This window comes from Petaurus breviceps, unplaced genomic scaffold, assembly GCF_028583685.1.
Source record: "Petaurus breviceps papuanus isolate PSGF00001 unplaced genomic scaffold, PetGlider_PUasm1.0 229, whole genome shotgun sequence".
NCBI lineage: Eukaryota > Metazoa > Chordata > Mammalia > Diprotodontia > Petauridae > Petaurus > Petaurus breviceps.
In genome coordinates this window covers 15,072,305-15,088,880 of record NW_027185903.1, presented here as the reverse complement: position 1 = coordinate 15,088,880, position 16,576 = coordinate 15,072,305, and positions in this window count along the sequence as shown.

The window sequence follows — 16,576 nt, the reverse complement described above, 5'->3', positions numbered from 1 at the left end:
CTTCCACCAAACCTGCCCTTCCACCAGCTTCTACACCTTATTCCCCCCTTTGTCCCATAATTTGTTATTTTAAATGAGGGCAAATGCCTTGTAAGCTAACTTTGTGGAGTCAAAGCCCTGAGGGAGGGAGAAAGCACCCAGTAATAACCCTATACTAAGGACAAGTTACCCACACAATATGTGCTTTTCCATGACTGTGACAAATAGCATGCTGAAGGAAAATTATACCGTTTCTAAAAGAGCAAAAGGAAAACAGATTATTATAGCTGTGGGGAAAGCTTTTCACCCAAGGAAGCTAGGGAGCCAATAGAAAGAATATGTATGATAAATACCACTGTTTGCATTGGATAGCATTGAAGGCTGAAGACATAACATCAAGCAAAGTCAGACGACTGGCCATCAAAGCAGAGAAAGGAAAACAAATCATGAATCTGCTGCATGGGAGAACAAGGCTCTCTGAAGGAGCTGCTAGAAAGGGGGCCATTTTGATGACCTGAAGAGGATTCCAGCCAAAGGAGTAACCAAAAGAGACACAGAATATTAAGAACAAGAAGGCTCTTCAGAATCTTTGCCCAATGCCTTAATTTTACAGATGAGAAAGCAAAGTTTGACCAAAAGTGAAGTGACTAACAACAAGATTTGCATATTGAGAAAGATTTCTCTAAAGACTTATTAGCCCTGAGAGCTCCTAGAACTCATATTCTAAGAAAGGCTCTTTGGCCTCAATGACATTCATAACCTGTTACTTGTTTTGAGAGTCACCAAATTCCAGGAGCAGGCTACCTTCCACCAGACACACATGTAGGATTTCTTAGTTCCTAGGAGTTTAAGGATCCAGGGAGCTGCTAAAAAAAAGGGGGGGGGGTCCCAAAACCTAGTCTAAGATACCAGGGGGAGTAAATAAAAGTGAATATTCATTTTTAAGTCATTCATTTATTTAATCAAGAAGCAACTTGGGGTAGTAAGTAGAATACCAGCCTAAAGACCTGGGTTCAAGTTCATGCTGGCTATGTGACACTGGACAGATCACTTAATCTTGCAGTCATCTAGGAAACTCTTAGAGCATAAATTACAGAGAAAGTACAGACCTTCATTGATAGAGGGAATTTTCTTACCTGGGATATCCCTGTACCAAGGAAATGACAGCTCCAATTCCTATTCCTTTTTAACATATGCATTGTTACATACCCTCATCACTGCCATATTTGGATACGTAGTGCTCATGGCTTCTGCGACATTAAGTCACGATTTTTGTTCATGTTTCTGGAATAAGTCAGTATGAAGATATATTAAAATGCACCCTACATATTGATCCCCTTCCTACCAGGCAGAAGCTTCTGGAGAATTCAGCCATATCTAATCCCTTCATGGCAGAGGAAAGAAGGAAGGAAACAAGCATTCATTAAGTGTCTACTACATGCCAGGCATTGTGCCAAGTATTTTGCAAGTATCTTGTTTGGTCTTCACAACAACCCCATTTTACAGTTGAGGAAACTGAGGCACATAGAAGTTAAGTGACTAGCCCAGGGTCACATAGCTATTAAGTATCTGAGGCTAGATTTTAACACAGCTCTTCCTGACTCCAGATCTAACATTCTATCTATTGGACCACTTAGCTGCCAATAACAGACAGAAAGAATCTTTTCTTTTCTTTTTTTAAAGCAATTGGGGTTAAGTTGTAATGGACACCGAGACATAACAGGACAGCTAGGCCAATTATAATTTGATAGGAGTGTTTATTAACTGGCCGGGACTGCCTCTCAGACCGAAAGACAGCCCCGAGCTTTCTGTTAGACATAATTTTATAGACAATGTGATTGCTAGCAACAGAACATGTTTCTAAGGGGTTAGCATTGTTTCCATTGAGGCGAAGCTTTCTCAGTATTATTCCCATTTAAGGCATAGCATTCTATTCCAGCAAAACATTCTCAGTATTATTCTTATTGAAACAAAGCCTTAGTATTATTTCTACTGAAGCGAAGCAAAGCCATATTTCCTTAGCAAAGCCTTGGATACAAACATAAACAGACCTGAATCTGTGGGAATCTGTGGCATGTTTTAGCAACACAGGTGAAACATTTCTTTACTATTGGAATCTATTAGGTGGTTTCCAAGGAATCCAGTAGGGGTCCCTCTAGCAGGTTTAAGGGTTTCTAGTGTATAATTTCTGGTGGGCACTTCAAAGTAATTTGCTCAAGGTTACACGGCCAGTTATTTCTGGGTGTGGTGCTAAGTATCTGAGCCCAGATTCGATCCCCAGGTCATCCCAACACTGGGGCCAGTGCTCTTACTCGCTGAGCCACCTGGCCACCCCTAAGCAATTGGGGCTAAGTAGCTTGCTCAAGGTTACCCAGCCAGTTATTTCTGGGTGGGTGCTAAGTGTCTGAGCCCAGATTCAATCCCCAGGTCATCCCAACACTGGGGCCAGTGCTCCTACTTGCTGTGCTACCTGGCCACCCCAGAAAGAATCTTTTCATGCCACCTAGATCAAACATTTGCTGAATTGCCAGGGAAACATAATTTCCATTAGAGAAAAGAATTGAAAGAAACTACAAGCAGATTGTTTATTGGGAAGAAAATGGGATAATTAAATCTATGGCTTTATGGGTATCACAAGGGAAGGAAATGAGGTTACTTTAAAATATAAAGGCACAGAACTGAAATGGAACCTAGGTGTGGGGATGGGGTGGAATAGAAATGAAAAGCTCTGTGTCACAAAATTTCACAGTTGGGTGAAACTTGGAGGCTCTCTGGTCCAACCTGGGCCTGAATAAGAAGTGCTTCTACAATTTACCCCAAAACTGGTCATCTAGCCTTTGTGTGGAGATCTTCAATGAAGGAAGGATCCTACAACCCACATGTGGAGCTCATTCTGCTTCTGGATAGCTCTAATAGGAGGAAGAATTTTTCCTTACTACAAATTTTAACATGGTAGTTTTTTGCAACTTTTGCCCTTTGGCCCTGACCCTCACTTTCATGTCCTTTTCCCTATAATAAAAAAAAACTCAGCAAGCCAAAAGTCACCCCCAAGCCATGACAATCCAGAGGATAAATTCCTCTTATATTTTCAAATAGATATCTGATCTCAGTTATTTGAGAGTCCTATCAAGTGATGTACAGCCCACCCATGCCTTCCTGTCCTGTGTGACTCCTGTTCAGGTTCTCCCAAAAGTTCACTACAAGAAGTCCACCCATTGCACTACAGGCCATCTCCTCTCTTTTTCCCAACATGAAGAAGGCTCCACTGGAGCTTTCTGGCTAACCATCCCTTGCTCTTGTCACACAACCAACCCATCTTCTCTCCTTGTCATCCTCAATGACATCCTTTACTAATGTCTGGCTTCAGATCTCCTCATTGTTTATATGTTGTGACTTGACCATCTTCACAATGTGGCTTTCCATTCCCCTCTGTGTGATATTTACTTTTAGTTCTTCAAAGGCAGTTCCTGATCTGACTACCATATAACAGCTTCAGCAAAATGTATTGAAAACATGGGCCTTTGCTTTCATGGTAAGTTTGGAGTTAGTAAAAGAGCTTTGCAATTTCCCCAAAGCAATCCAGTCTACTTTCTTCCCATTCTGCTCTGGGACTGTCCATATATACTATTTGTCCCAGACATAAATACTGAGACATGCTCTGTAGAATGTCCATCCAAATACATAATGAAATCAGATCAAAAGATATTTTTCATCCACTAGACTTTTGCTATGTGGATGAGAAGGCCAGAACCCCTTTGAGTGCAATGTCTTGAGGCTTGATGCAATGAACACAACTGTATGTGAAAACAGAAGCCTCTAGAGGAACTCACAGTCCACTGGTAATTACTCCTCAACCTTTTACATTGCTGTACTGGATTCAACTCATTAAAGAATGAATAAACTCTTTTTGAGGAAAACACTAGAAAGGGAAGAGAGAATAACAGTATCATAGGAGGAAAAGGAAGAATAAGAAAACACCCCAAAATAAAGTCCTCAATGCATAGCTCCCTGGTCCAACAAAACAAATTTCCACTTTAACTATATCTGAAAACATATATCTCTTTCTAACAACACTCATTACCTTTCTGGCAGGAAGTGAATGGTGTGTTTTATCTTCCTTCTTTTGGACTCATGGCTTACCACTATTGTTGACTGCCATTCCAAAATCTTTCAAAGTCATTTTTCTCTATCAAGTGGTTATCATATAAATTATTCTCCTAGTTCTGCTCTCTTCATACTTCATCAATTCACAGAAGTCCTCTCAGATTCTTCATTTCTTATATAATCTTTTAATTCATATACCACAATTTTTTTTAGCCATTCCACAAAGGATGATGCCCTCTTAGTTTCTTCTTTCGGGCTATTACAAAAAGAAGGGCTATAAATATTTTATACATATAGATATTTTCCCTCTTTCCTTTATTTCTTTGAGCCATATGGCTAGTAGTAGCATAACTGGGCTAAAGTGAATGCACAGTGTAGGAACTTCTTGGGCATAGTTCCAAATTGCTTTCCAGAATGGCTAGACCAATCCACAGCTCTACCAACAGCACACCAATGTACCTGTTTTCCTGTAATCCCTCCAGTATTTTCCATTTTCCAATTTTGTTATTTGTGTCAATATTATTCTAGCACCCTCTACATAAGGTAGAACTTTAAGGTCATTCTAATTTGAATTTCTCTAATTATCAGTGATTTATAGTATTTTTCATACTATTTCATACATATTGATAGCTTAGATTTCTTCCCTTGAGAACTCTCCATTTATATTCTTTGACCATTTATCTGTTTCTATCTATATCTATTTATCTACTCTTATAATTTTTAATCAGATCCTCATATAGTTTGGATATGAGTCTTTTGTCAGAGAAACTTGATGCAAAGATTTTTCTCCTCAATTACCTATTCCCCAGCTACCAGCTGTAGGGGCTGGGGAATTGGAACAGAGAACCAGGAAAGGCCTCCTGCAGAAAGTGGTATTTGAGCCTAGTCTTGAAGGAAATAAGGTAAACTAGGTGTGGGAGGTGAGGAAGAAGGGAATTCTAAGCATGGGGGATAGATACTACTGAAGACAGAGGTACTCCTTTTATGCATAACTCTATATCTAGCTACAGGGCTATATCGAATTATCAATATGACCCAAGGTTTTAGCTTTGGAAGCAGAGAGCACACACACATACTGGAATCTTGTCCTACTTCAAACTATGGTGGCCAAGGGCACGCTTTCCATCAAACTGACTGCAAGTTTTGAAATTTAGCATTCTAATAGATATCTCCATAATTGAAGAAAAAGAATTGATCATTGCAAAGGTATTATTTTCATTCCATGTACCATCTGTCATTAGCCAAATTTCCAGGAACAAATTATATAACAGAATTTTTCTTCATTGGACTAAAAACTTGAATGCAACATGACAAAAATTCAAGTGATAATATTTTTTTCAATAACCCAAGTGATAAATATTTTCTTTTTCCCTTTTTGCTTTTTGGAGGGGGTAAGGCAGGGCAATTGGGGTTAAATGACTTGCCTAAGGTCACATGGCTAGTAAGTGTTAAGTGTCTGAGGCTGGATTTGAACTCAGGTCCTCCTGACTCCAGGGCTAGTGCTCTATTCACTGCACCACCTAGCCGTTCCAAATATTTTCTATAAACTTAAAAATGAACGAGAGATTCTTGAATCTGTGTCATTGAACACATAAATCACAAAGAAGTTAAACCTCATCTTACTTTAATTGGTAATTTTGATTTTGTTCTGAGGAGTGTCATGGACCCCTTTGACAGTCTGGTGAAACCAATGGATCCATTTTCAAAAAATTATCTTTTTAAATAAATGCTAGTCCTCTCTGAACACGCCCTTCCTCCCAGTTAGGTGGCACAATAGATAGAACTTAGGGCCTAGAGTCAAGAAGATATCTTCCTGAGTTCAAATCTGGTCTCAGACACTAGCTGTGTGACCCTGGGCAAGTCACTTTACTTTGTTTGCCTCAGTTTCCCCATCTGTAAAATGAGCTGGAGAAGAAAACGTCAACCCAATCTGGCATCTCTGCCAAGAAAACTCAACAACATAGTATAACAAAGGCAACCAAAGCTTGGTGACAATAAGATACAAAATTTTTCCCATTCATGTTCACAGACTGAAGATGAAAAACTACTGCTTAAGAGGAAATCTCTTAGGCAAGCCACATCCTCACCACCCCAAGTTTCTTCATCCATAAAAGGAAAGAGGTTGTTTAGATGATGTCTAAGATTCCAGGATTCTAGCATTCAATCTCCATGTTTTAAGGATTTTCTGTATTTAATAATGATGTTAATGAGGGAATCTAACTAAATGATGTGGGGAAAGCTAAACAGGGGAATAAGAAAAGATTTTGACGTGAGCTACTGATCTCATCTTATCCCGTAATGGGATCCTCAAAGACTTAATTCTAAGAAACCAATAATCCTGGATATTGGGTGGCAGCAAACAGCCTTTCAGCCTCACTAAGGCAAAATCTACAAGAGTGTAGTTTTGTCAGGTTGCACAAAGCACTTAATCTCCCAACTTTTCTGGGACCCAAGGCAGTCCCCTGTATGGCAAGGACCTAGAAGCAATAGTCTGGTAATTGACCACCCCCCAAAAAAAAATTTAGACCATTTCTCTACTACTGAATAGCACAGGTATCATCTTGTTTTTCTTAATATTGGGTTTAAAAAAAAACACTAGCAAGTAACAGCCAGCAGGGAAGGTGACAATGATAGAGGTGAGCTTTTTTTTTAATGCATAGTGAAATACGCTGGACACAGTACGGAATCAATTATGCTCCTGGCAAACAAAGAAAGGGGCAGGGGTGAGGAGGAAGCATGAATGATCATTATATAATAGAGTTGGAGGAGGCTTTGCTCACAGCAGATCTATAGTCTCCTCCAAATGTCTTGACCCATTATAAGAAACATAAACCCTAGAGGAATGGAGGAACAGTGACCTATGCAAAGATACACGTGAATGTATTCTCTTGTGTCTCAGGGTTATCAGTGTCCTGCCCACAGGGTTGACTGGGGCTATTCTTAATGGTGTATAATCAGCATAGCACAGTGGAAAGAATACTGAACTTGGAATCACAGGATCTGAGTTCAAATCTCTGTTTCTTAATATACATGTGACCTTAAATAAGTCCCAGGGGTAGCTAGGAGGCAGAGCAAATAGATTGCAAGGTCTAGAGTCAGGCAGGCTCATCTTCCTGAATTCAAATTTGGCCTCAGACACTCGCTAGCTGTGTGACCCTGGGCAAGTCATTTAACCCTGTTTGCCTCAGTTTCCTCATCTGTAAAATGAACTGGAGAAGAAAATGGCAAAACACTCCAGTATCTCTGCTAAGAAAATCCAAAATGAGATAACAGAGTCAGATGTGACTGAAATCAACTAAAAAAATTGACAAAATCTCTATGGACTTCACATTCTTTCCTCATCACAAAATGAGAGTGATGAACTAACATGTCCTCTAAGGTCCCTTTCAGTCCTAGGTCAGTTAGTGATAGAGATTTATCTAGACTTAGATCTTCTAAAGATAGAGAAGGTTGGCTTATAATTGGGCTCAGAGAGCAGTCACCCACATACTTACATCTTATATGTAGTCAGTATTTCAGAGTAACAGAAATACAATAGCATATAGCTCCTAAACAATCTTTGTTTTTGTTTTATGACTGCTAAAAAGAATCAACAAACCCACACTTTCTCTGGTTCTGTAATCTGACCATTGTGGTTATTCCTTCAAGTGATGCAAATCGCAACCAGTCAGAACCTGCCCATCCTACAATGCTCTCATCCATGTCCTCCCATACATTTGCTATAGGGGGTACACCCAATGTCTCTGTACCTTCCTGTGTTTTCTTGATATCTAGAACATACCTATGAAGTAGGCAGGCTATCCCTTGCTGTTGTCAATCCAGTTGCGTATGATTCTTCATGATCTCATTTGGGGTTTTCTTTGTGGACATACTGGAAAGGTTTGCCATTTCCTTCTCCAGCTCATTTTTCAGATGAGGAAACTGAGGCAAACAAGGTTTAGTGACTTGCCCAGGGTCACACAGCTAGGAAGTGCCTGAAGCTAGATTTGAACTCATGAAGATGAGTCTTACTGATTCCAACCCCAGTGCTCTCTACCCACTGTGCCACTTAGCTGCCTGAAGGCTATCTCTTACTCCTGTTACATCTATATTCTTTTCTAATCAGACATTTCTTTGATATTTTACACTGTTTCTCTTACATGATTCCTCATCTGAAATGTGCTACAGCATGCTAACACATTCCATTACCCCCTCCACCACCCCTCAGTGATCTTCAATTTAAGTTCTTTGGAGATTGTAACGTGCCCTGAATAGCAACCACTCAACATTATCAGAATAATATTGGTGTTCTACAATAAAAATCTTTATTAAAAGAGAAGTTCAGAGTGATTAAAAGAACTGCCATTTCCCAGTAAGCTAATTCATTCTCTTTTTCCTCTCCAATTATGAGTCTAGGCATTGTCCCTTTGGTGCATCCATCCTAGATTTGTATATTGGTGAATCTGCTTTCTAGGTTGTCCATCTAACTTCGTCTCATGTTCTAGACAAAAGGCATTCTTCATCTATTTGATCTTTCCTGTGAGGACAGTAGGCCAAATTCTTTTGAGTCATTATGGATCTAATCTGGAAGGCACTGAGGTGGTCCAGGACTTGATGCAATTAATATAATGCCAACTTCAAATAGGAACAACTGATGCATCGCTTTGTCTATAGAATTACCCTTTCCCTTGCACTCTACATAGACTCTTCTCCATTATAGAGGCAAATGACTTTAGTCAGCATAATTTTCCCAGATTTACACCTTTCTTGGTATTGAAAATCAGAATGCCATCAAACAACATGATTGCTGTTGTTATTTCTTTCATGAAACTTTATAAAATTTTGTCATATGTATTTGAGGTATTTTGCTAGAGGAATGCTTTTAAGGCTACGTTTTCTTCTACAAAATTGTGGGGGGGGGAACTTTTTGTATAATTAATAATGAGTATAATAGGTTCTTGGATTCACTACCATTTTCCATCTATTGTGTAAAGGTAAAAATCTGATGTATAGTGAAATAGCACTTGGAGAAGAATGCTTGCCACTTATAAAGGGTTGCTTCATTGCATGTGTAGATTATCATAATAAATTTGCATATAAATAAGGAAAGAAGTATATAGATGAATGGCACAAGGTATAAAGGATTGAGTTTGGAGTCAGGAAAATCTGAGTTCAAATCTAGCCTCAGACACTTAGTAGCACTGTGATCCTGGACCAGTCACTTAACCTCTGATTGCCACAGATTTTTCACCTGTTAAATGAAGATAATAACGGCACCTATTTCCCAAAACTGACATTAGGATCAAACGAAATCATATTTGTAAAGTATTTAGCACAGTGTCTGGCACATAGTAGGCACCTAATAAATGCTTGTTCCTTCCCCTAAGTAGTAATTACATGCTCCCCCTTTGGGAAGTAATAACAGTTGAGAGGTTTTTTCCCCCTTGCCTTGGTCCCCTAATCTTCCTTACATACCTTGAAAACTGATTCCTCGGTGCTCAACATTGCCTACAGCTGCTTTTCCTATATTTGCTTTCTTCATTGCCATTTCTATATCTGTTTTGTCAAGAACGACATCTGAGACTTGAAAGTTAGAGTCCAAATGTCCTAGAGCACCATTGTCCTTGAAAGTTAAAAGAAGTTTGTCATAAAAATCTTTGCAGGTGTTTTCCATTTTTTGTCTGCGTGTTATATATACTTCCTGTTTCACTCTGAAACACCTTAAATGTTTAGCTTAGTTAGGTCTCTTGCCCGACTTTCTTTAAATGTTTTCCCTCCTCAGGATTTTATTTTATTAATTTTCCATTGTCTTTTTCCATAAGATTTAAAAAATAAGTTTATTCCCTTACCTGCCATTGCTGTGCCTCTCTGGGTGACAAGTAGGTCAAGTATTTGCTGACTTTGCTGGTTCTTAGGCTTTTGGGGGTTGTTCCTTATGGTAGTTGATTTACATTGGTTAAACTTCTTATAAAATCACTATAATATGTGGCAATATCCTTTCCTTCATCCATTCCCCATCTCCCATTACTAATTTCTTTTAATGGGGTATGCTATAATTGTTTAATTGTTTGCTGTCTCTTTTGCTCATTTTTATTTTTTCTTCTAGTTTTGTATTGATTTTGATCTTTGCTCTAACAAGCTGGTGGCCTGTTTGTACAATATGGAGATTCAGAAAGGATGCCAATTCAGCAACCATTTATTTGCTGTCTATTAAAATATAATACTCTTTTTATGATGTTAAAAATTCACCATATCCAGGCAACTAGGTGACACAATGGATAAAGTGCTGGACTTGGAATCAGAAAGACTCATTTTCCTGAGTTCAAATCTGGTCTCAGATACTTACTAGCTGTGTGACCCTGGGCAAGTTACTTCACCCTGTTTACCTCAGTTCCTTGTCTGTAAAATGACTGGAGGAGGAAACCACTCCAGTATCTCTGCCATGAAAACCCTAAAAGGGGCCAGAGAACCATACACTTCCAAAACAACTAGATAACAACAACAACAACAAAAAAAATGTTCCAAACATTATGTTAAGTTCTGGGGAAACAAATGTAAAACACATTCCCTTCCCTTTAAGAACTTACATCCTAATGAAGGAAACAATATGCAAATAGCTATGTACATGTAAGATTTATACAGTTTGGGGGTGGATAGATGGCGCAGTGAATAGAGCACCAGCCCTGGAGTTAGGAGAACCTGAGTTAAAATGCAGCCTCAGACACTTAACACAAAATTAGCCATGTGACCTTGGGCAAGTCACTTAACCCCAATTGCCCTACCTTCCCTTCTCCAAAAAAAAAAGATTTATGCAGTGAAAATGAGAGTTAATCTCAGAAGAATTGCATTAGCAAATGAGGGTTACAAGGAGAAACCTCCTATAGAAACTGGACTTTGAGCTGAGTCAAAGTTGGCCTTCTGGTTTAACTTGTTAAAATGTGGTTAGTGTGAATTGGTTTCTCAGAAATGGTTTCTCAAAACCTGGTCATCTGTGGATGAACCAACAAAATAGTTCCAGAACTTGAGGACCAAACCCTGGTCCCACAATGGCCACCAAAGTACATACTCTATTGTGTCCCAGACTAACTGGACTTTTCTACCCTTGTCATTCCCCTTCTAACTGAACCATAATTTCATCATCACAGGTTTTCTCTGGAGCTAATTTAGGGATGACAATATGTAATGTTAATGGGATTTGAGATCTTCCCTGCCCATTGACAGGCTTCATCTGGAGCCCATTAAGGGAAGCTTGCTTAGGGGAGGCTTGCTTCTAGGAAGGCTTTCACACCTTTTGCTAATTTCTAATTAGGCACTGAGTCTCAAGGGTTGTGATGCTTTCTGGATCAGAGAAGTGTATGTATACTCTGAGTTTGAATTTTGCTATGGGAGCTTGCTTATGAGAAGGATCTTGTTATTCCCTGGCCTGGTCCAGATTCTGAGTGACCATATGTTCAAAGCACCCTGATTGCTCAGATGTAAAGCTCTCTTGATCCAGGGATGTATGTAAAGCATGTAGCAATTTTTCTTTGATTCAAGTAGTCAGAGCCCTTTCTGTTGGTCTTTATTTCTCTGCTAGTATTTTCTCTGAAGTTCAGGGTGCTGACTTTTCTCTTGAACTAGTGGATGTGATTAAAAAAGATTGTTGATCCCTTAAACAGCTATCTTTCCCAGTAAAGCAGATCAAAGAACCTGTGCTAGCAGCTGCCCTGGGTATGTGGTTGCTGCTATACAATATTATAGATTTCACTTTTCTCTTCCAAGATTAGCCTCAGTTTGACCTCTTGGGCTCATATTTAGATAAGTTGTTTGACATCATAGGAGCCTGACGTCAACATGTCATACAGCTGGTCTTTGGATCTGGGGAACAATAGTTAAATTTTAAGATCATGTCCCCAGAGAATGCACTGCAGAAGAAAAAAAAATTTTCAAGTGAAGAAATGATTTGACAGTGAACAATAGATAATTCAGAAATAGCATTAGAGGAAAAGGCAGGGTTGGGAATCTTGAGAGAACAAATGAGCTGGGGCAAAATGTTCCAGGTGTCCTGTTATGGGTCAAGGAGACAGATTTTCAAATACTTGCCCAAATGAAATAGTAAGTTAAAAGGCTAAAATCAGGGGCAGCCTATGATTCAGTGAAAAGAACAATTCAATTTCTGAGATGCCTGTATTTTAATGATACATCATCGGTTTTATTGCAAAAGGAGATTGCACTGTTGGCTGGAACACAAGAGCATTTTGTCTGCCAGGGACAGAGGAAATAAGAATGAATTTCATTAACTTATGATGTGCTGCATAAAATGGAAGGCTCTGGTTATATCTTAATATGTGATATTAACAGAAGATAACAGAAAAGTAAATGAAGGTCTAGGCTGGATTTGAACTCAGGTCTTCCTGACTCCAGGACCAAAACTGTGTCCACTGTGTGCCACCTAGCTGGTACTTAGGAAAAAGTCAAATAAGGTCAAGGAGTTCATTATTATACCACAGTTAACTGACCAGCACTGTGCTAGGTGATGTTATTTTTTTTAAGTATGATTCCATATGCCCTGAAAGGAGCTTTCCAAATTTCTATGGAAGCATGACAAGAAATAACTAGAAAATGAAGCAGAACAATGTAGAATAGCATGCTGAATTACCCTATGGAGCTTAGAAATGCTTTGGAATTCCATGGAAAAGGAGAAATCTAGCAACAAGCTCTGTGTTCTCTATGGTTCTTTCACAAAGGCATAAAAAGGGAAGCATTGGAGAGAAGGCTGGTCAGATGGCAGCACTGCAGGAGGTGTGGGGGATGTCCTAGGAGCCCCTGGCATAGCAGGGGAGGCAGGGGATGGCTTTGTGAAAGACAAGTGGAAAAAGGCCAGAATTTCTGAGGAGTCCAACATGAAAGGGAAAGAGTCCTGCTTCCTGTCTGCTGCATCTGAAGTGGAAACAGTCCAAACTAGCCTGCGTGTGTACTGAATTAGGGAAGGAGAGGAAACACTCTCTTTCTAGCTAAGAGGATAGAGAGATGAGAAGTGAAGGGGGAAGGAAGATGTTACCACCCATCACCCCTTGACTCCTCTTGGCTTGTATTTTCACATTTTCTTTATAATTTGGGGTGTTGTTTGGGAAAGAGGAAGGGGGGATGTTGAAACACTGAAAGTAAGTAGGGGTAAGGGGAGTTGAAGGACAATTCCTTTTCAGATATAGGTTGCACCAGATGGCCTCTGAGGTCCTTTCCACATTAAGATTCTGTGATTCTGTGATGGCCTTACCTAATGGCAGAATGCAGAACCATGATAACCTAAGCAGAAAGAGTCCTTCTACACACATACCTCCCTTCCAATGCAATGGTCCAACCAGCCAGAGGTCAAAGATTAACAGAGACAATTGGTGGGTGGATTCTTTGTGGTAATTCTAGAATTTGTTACAACCAGATTTGCAAAACCAACCAAATAACCAAACTAGGGACCCCTGCATGAGTCCAGATGAGGCTTTATTATTCAGAACACTATGAGAAAAGGTTTACAAAAACAAATTCCTAGTGGATCTATAGGAAATGTTGGCCTACTTAAGGAAAGGCCTTTAGCACCAGCATTTGTGTTCCCATAATGAATTCTATCATTATTAATAATTGTTCTGTCTCAGTTTTCCTCAGACACTAGCTACTGTGGGAAAAGCTGCATTTTTTAAAAATACTATTATTATTCAGACAACTTATCAATTCAGACTGCCCATCTCTATTTAACTGCCCTATCACTTTCCATCTGGAAAATTAAAAGCTCAAGATAAAATAAAATTGACCAATCCTGCTCCATTCCCCACCCTCACTCCAAAAATCTTTGAGTCAGAAATGGAAAAGAAAGTGGGTCAAAATACCAAGAGCAGATAAATCAGATCAAAAAAAGTTAAAAAGCTGAAAGAAGGAGGACATTTGAAGAGTGAATCTGAAATATGAAAGGGAGAATAGGACTGAGGAAGAGGCAGATAGGGAGCATAGTGCATAGTGATGGGCTCAGATTCAAGAAAATCTGAGTCCAAATCTTCTTTCAGGCACTGACTATTTGTATAACCCTGGGCAAGTCCCTTAACCTCAGTTTCTTCACCTGTAAGAATGGGAACACAAATATTACCTCCCTTATAGTACTATCATGAGGATGTAATGAGATAATTTATAGTGTTTTGCAAACATTGAAGCACTATGAAAATGCTAGCAATTATTATTATGAATGAGGGGAGAGAAGAGATGATCAGTACCAAAAAAAAAGAATTGGCTAGAAAGAAGGGTAGAAGAATAGAAGGCAAAGGGGAAAGTTTAGGAAATTATAGTGGATCGAGTAAGCACTACTGAATAAGAGAAATAACGGAGAAGAGAGAAGTGACAAATGTAAGGGATTCCCTTACAACAGAGATATATTTTACACTTCTAGGAACAAAACTTAAACACCAAAATTAAAGGAATGAAGCTTTTGCACAAACTTTCTCTTTAAACTAAAAGTGAAGAAAGAAGAGTACACAAGTTATGGCAGGAAGTGGAACCTAGGGGAAAGGGGTGGCGGATACCAAAGATAAATTTTGTTGGTTTCTCATTGTAAAGTATAGCAAAGCCTAAAAAGACTTTTACCAGTAAAATATATAACACAGGCAGAAATTGAATATAGCTCTATAAGCATAGCTTTTGTTTCTCTGTCTCTTCCTTTCTTCATTATCCTGGGAAATCAAAAGAATCTTGGGCTTAAGAAAATGAGTGGGCCTCAAAACTAGATAACTTTTGGAGATTTTCTGGAATGGCAACCTCTAAAGTGATGCTAAATGAATTCAGCTTGTCAATAGGACATAAAGCAAGCAGATAAGAGGATTTTCTAATTCTAAGTCAGATGGACACTTCAGACAGAAACATTGTCCTTAATTTTGTACTTCAGATAGAAACATTGTCCTTGTTTTTTCACTCAACAGAGCTTGGCCCTTCGGGAGAAAAGACTCTTTCTTGGAGAGAAAATTCTAACCAAAGTCAAGGTTCTGAGAACAGACTCTCCTTTTTTGGAATAGATAAAATCAGAGGTTTTTCCTTGTCTAATGACTAGATGTGTAAAGATTTTGCTTTTATAAAAGAGCTAGAACTTGAGCCTTTGGGTTTACATGGAAAGATATCTGACAGAGTCCACTCTTCATTTTATGAGGAAGAGCTGGAAACAGAGAAAAGTTCTACAACCCCAATGGAGCCACACCTATGGTAACCATGGGACCAGCGATCACTTTCTAGAAGTGGCCAAACAAGACAAACTGAAAGCAACTAATTCCCTGCTACTTTTTTGTTAACTTTGCTATTTTCTTAAATATTGTTTTCAATTAATTGTATCCTCTGAATTAAGAAAATAATCATGAGGAATGATTTTTGAGGAAATGTGGACCCATAGTATACACTGAAACTGGAATAACTCTTATGGATAGGAGAATATACTCATGGGAGTTAGGTGGTGTGGGATTTCCAGGTACTATACTATGTTGCCTAAGGCCAATGCTGGGAAAAGAAACCATGGAATCATAGAGATACTGAATGGAAAGTGCTTTGTGACACTGGATTTCTTTCTCCAGTCTCTGGGCGAAACTACATACCAGAAAAGTAATAATGATTTTTGTTGTTGTTGAGTTATTTCACTTTTATCTGACTCTTTATGACCCTATTTGGGGTTTTCTTGGCAAAGGTACTGGAATGGTTTGCCACTTCCTCCTCCAATTCATTTTACAGATGAAAAAACTGAGGCAAACAAGGTGAAGTGACTTGCCCAGGGTCACATAGCTGGTCAGTGTCTGGTGCCAGATTTGAACTCAGGAAGCTGAGTATTACTGACTCCAGGCCTGGAACCCTATCCCCTATGCCATTTAGCTGCCCTAATGCTGTGATTAAGAACCACCAATTCCCCTAAGCAAAAATCAAAAGAACTCTCAGTATTCCGTCAAAGTTTACTAAATGGAGAATTTTGTTTTATCTTCAATTGAAAGAAATTTCTTTTTGTTTAAACATGCAGATTTGAACTATGCTAAGGGTCAGGATTTGAAATGTGGTACTCAAATGTGGTGACTCTGAGAAGAAATTCAGCATCTTAGGATGCACTGACTGCTGCTAGGCTTTGCGCCTTTCAGGTTTTTACTTTCATTTGCAATCAATAGCAAGATTGGCAAACATTTGTAGGGTTGCATGTCCAGCATTTGGAAGTTTGATTACTGAATACTTGATGGATTGATCTGTCAAGCAACACACAGTTGTTAAATACCTACCATGTGCCAGGAATTGTGTTCAGTACTAGACTATAATATTAATGAAATAGGAAGATCTTCCCTGCCCATTAATGGGTCTATGTGACCTACTTTGAGCTCAGACCCAGCTGACTGCTATGATAGAAACTGAGTCACAAACAGCTTGAGTCACATGGAGCCCATGGTGGGAGAAACTTGCCAAATGGGTGGAGCAGAGAAAGAGAGAGAGAGAGAGAGAGAGAGAGAGAGAGAGAGAGAGAGAGAGAGAGAGAGAG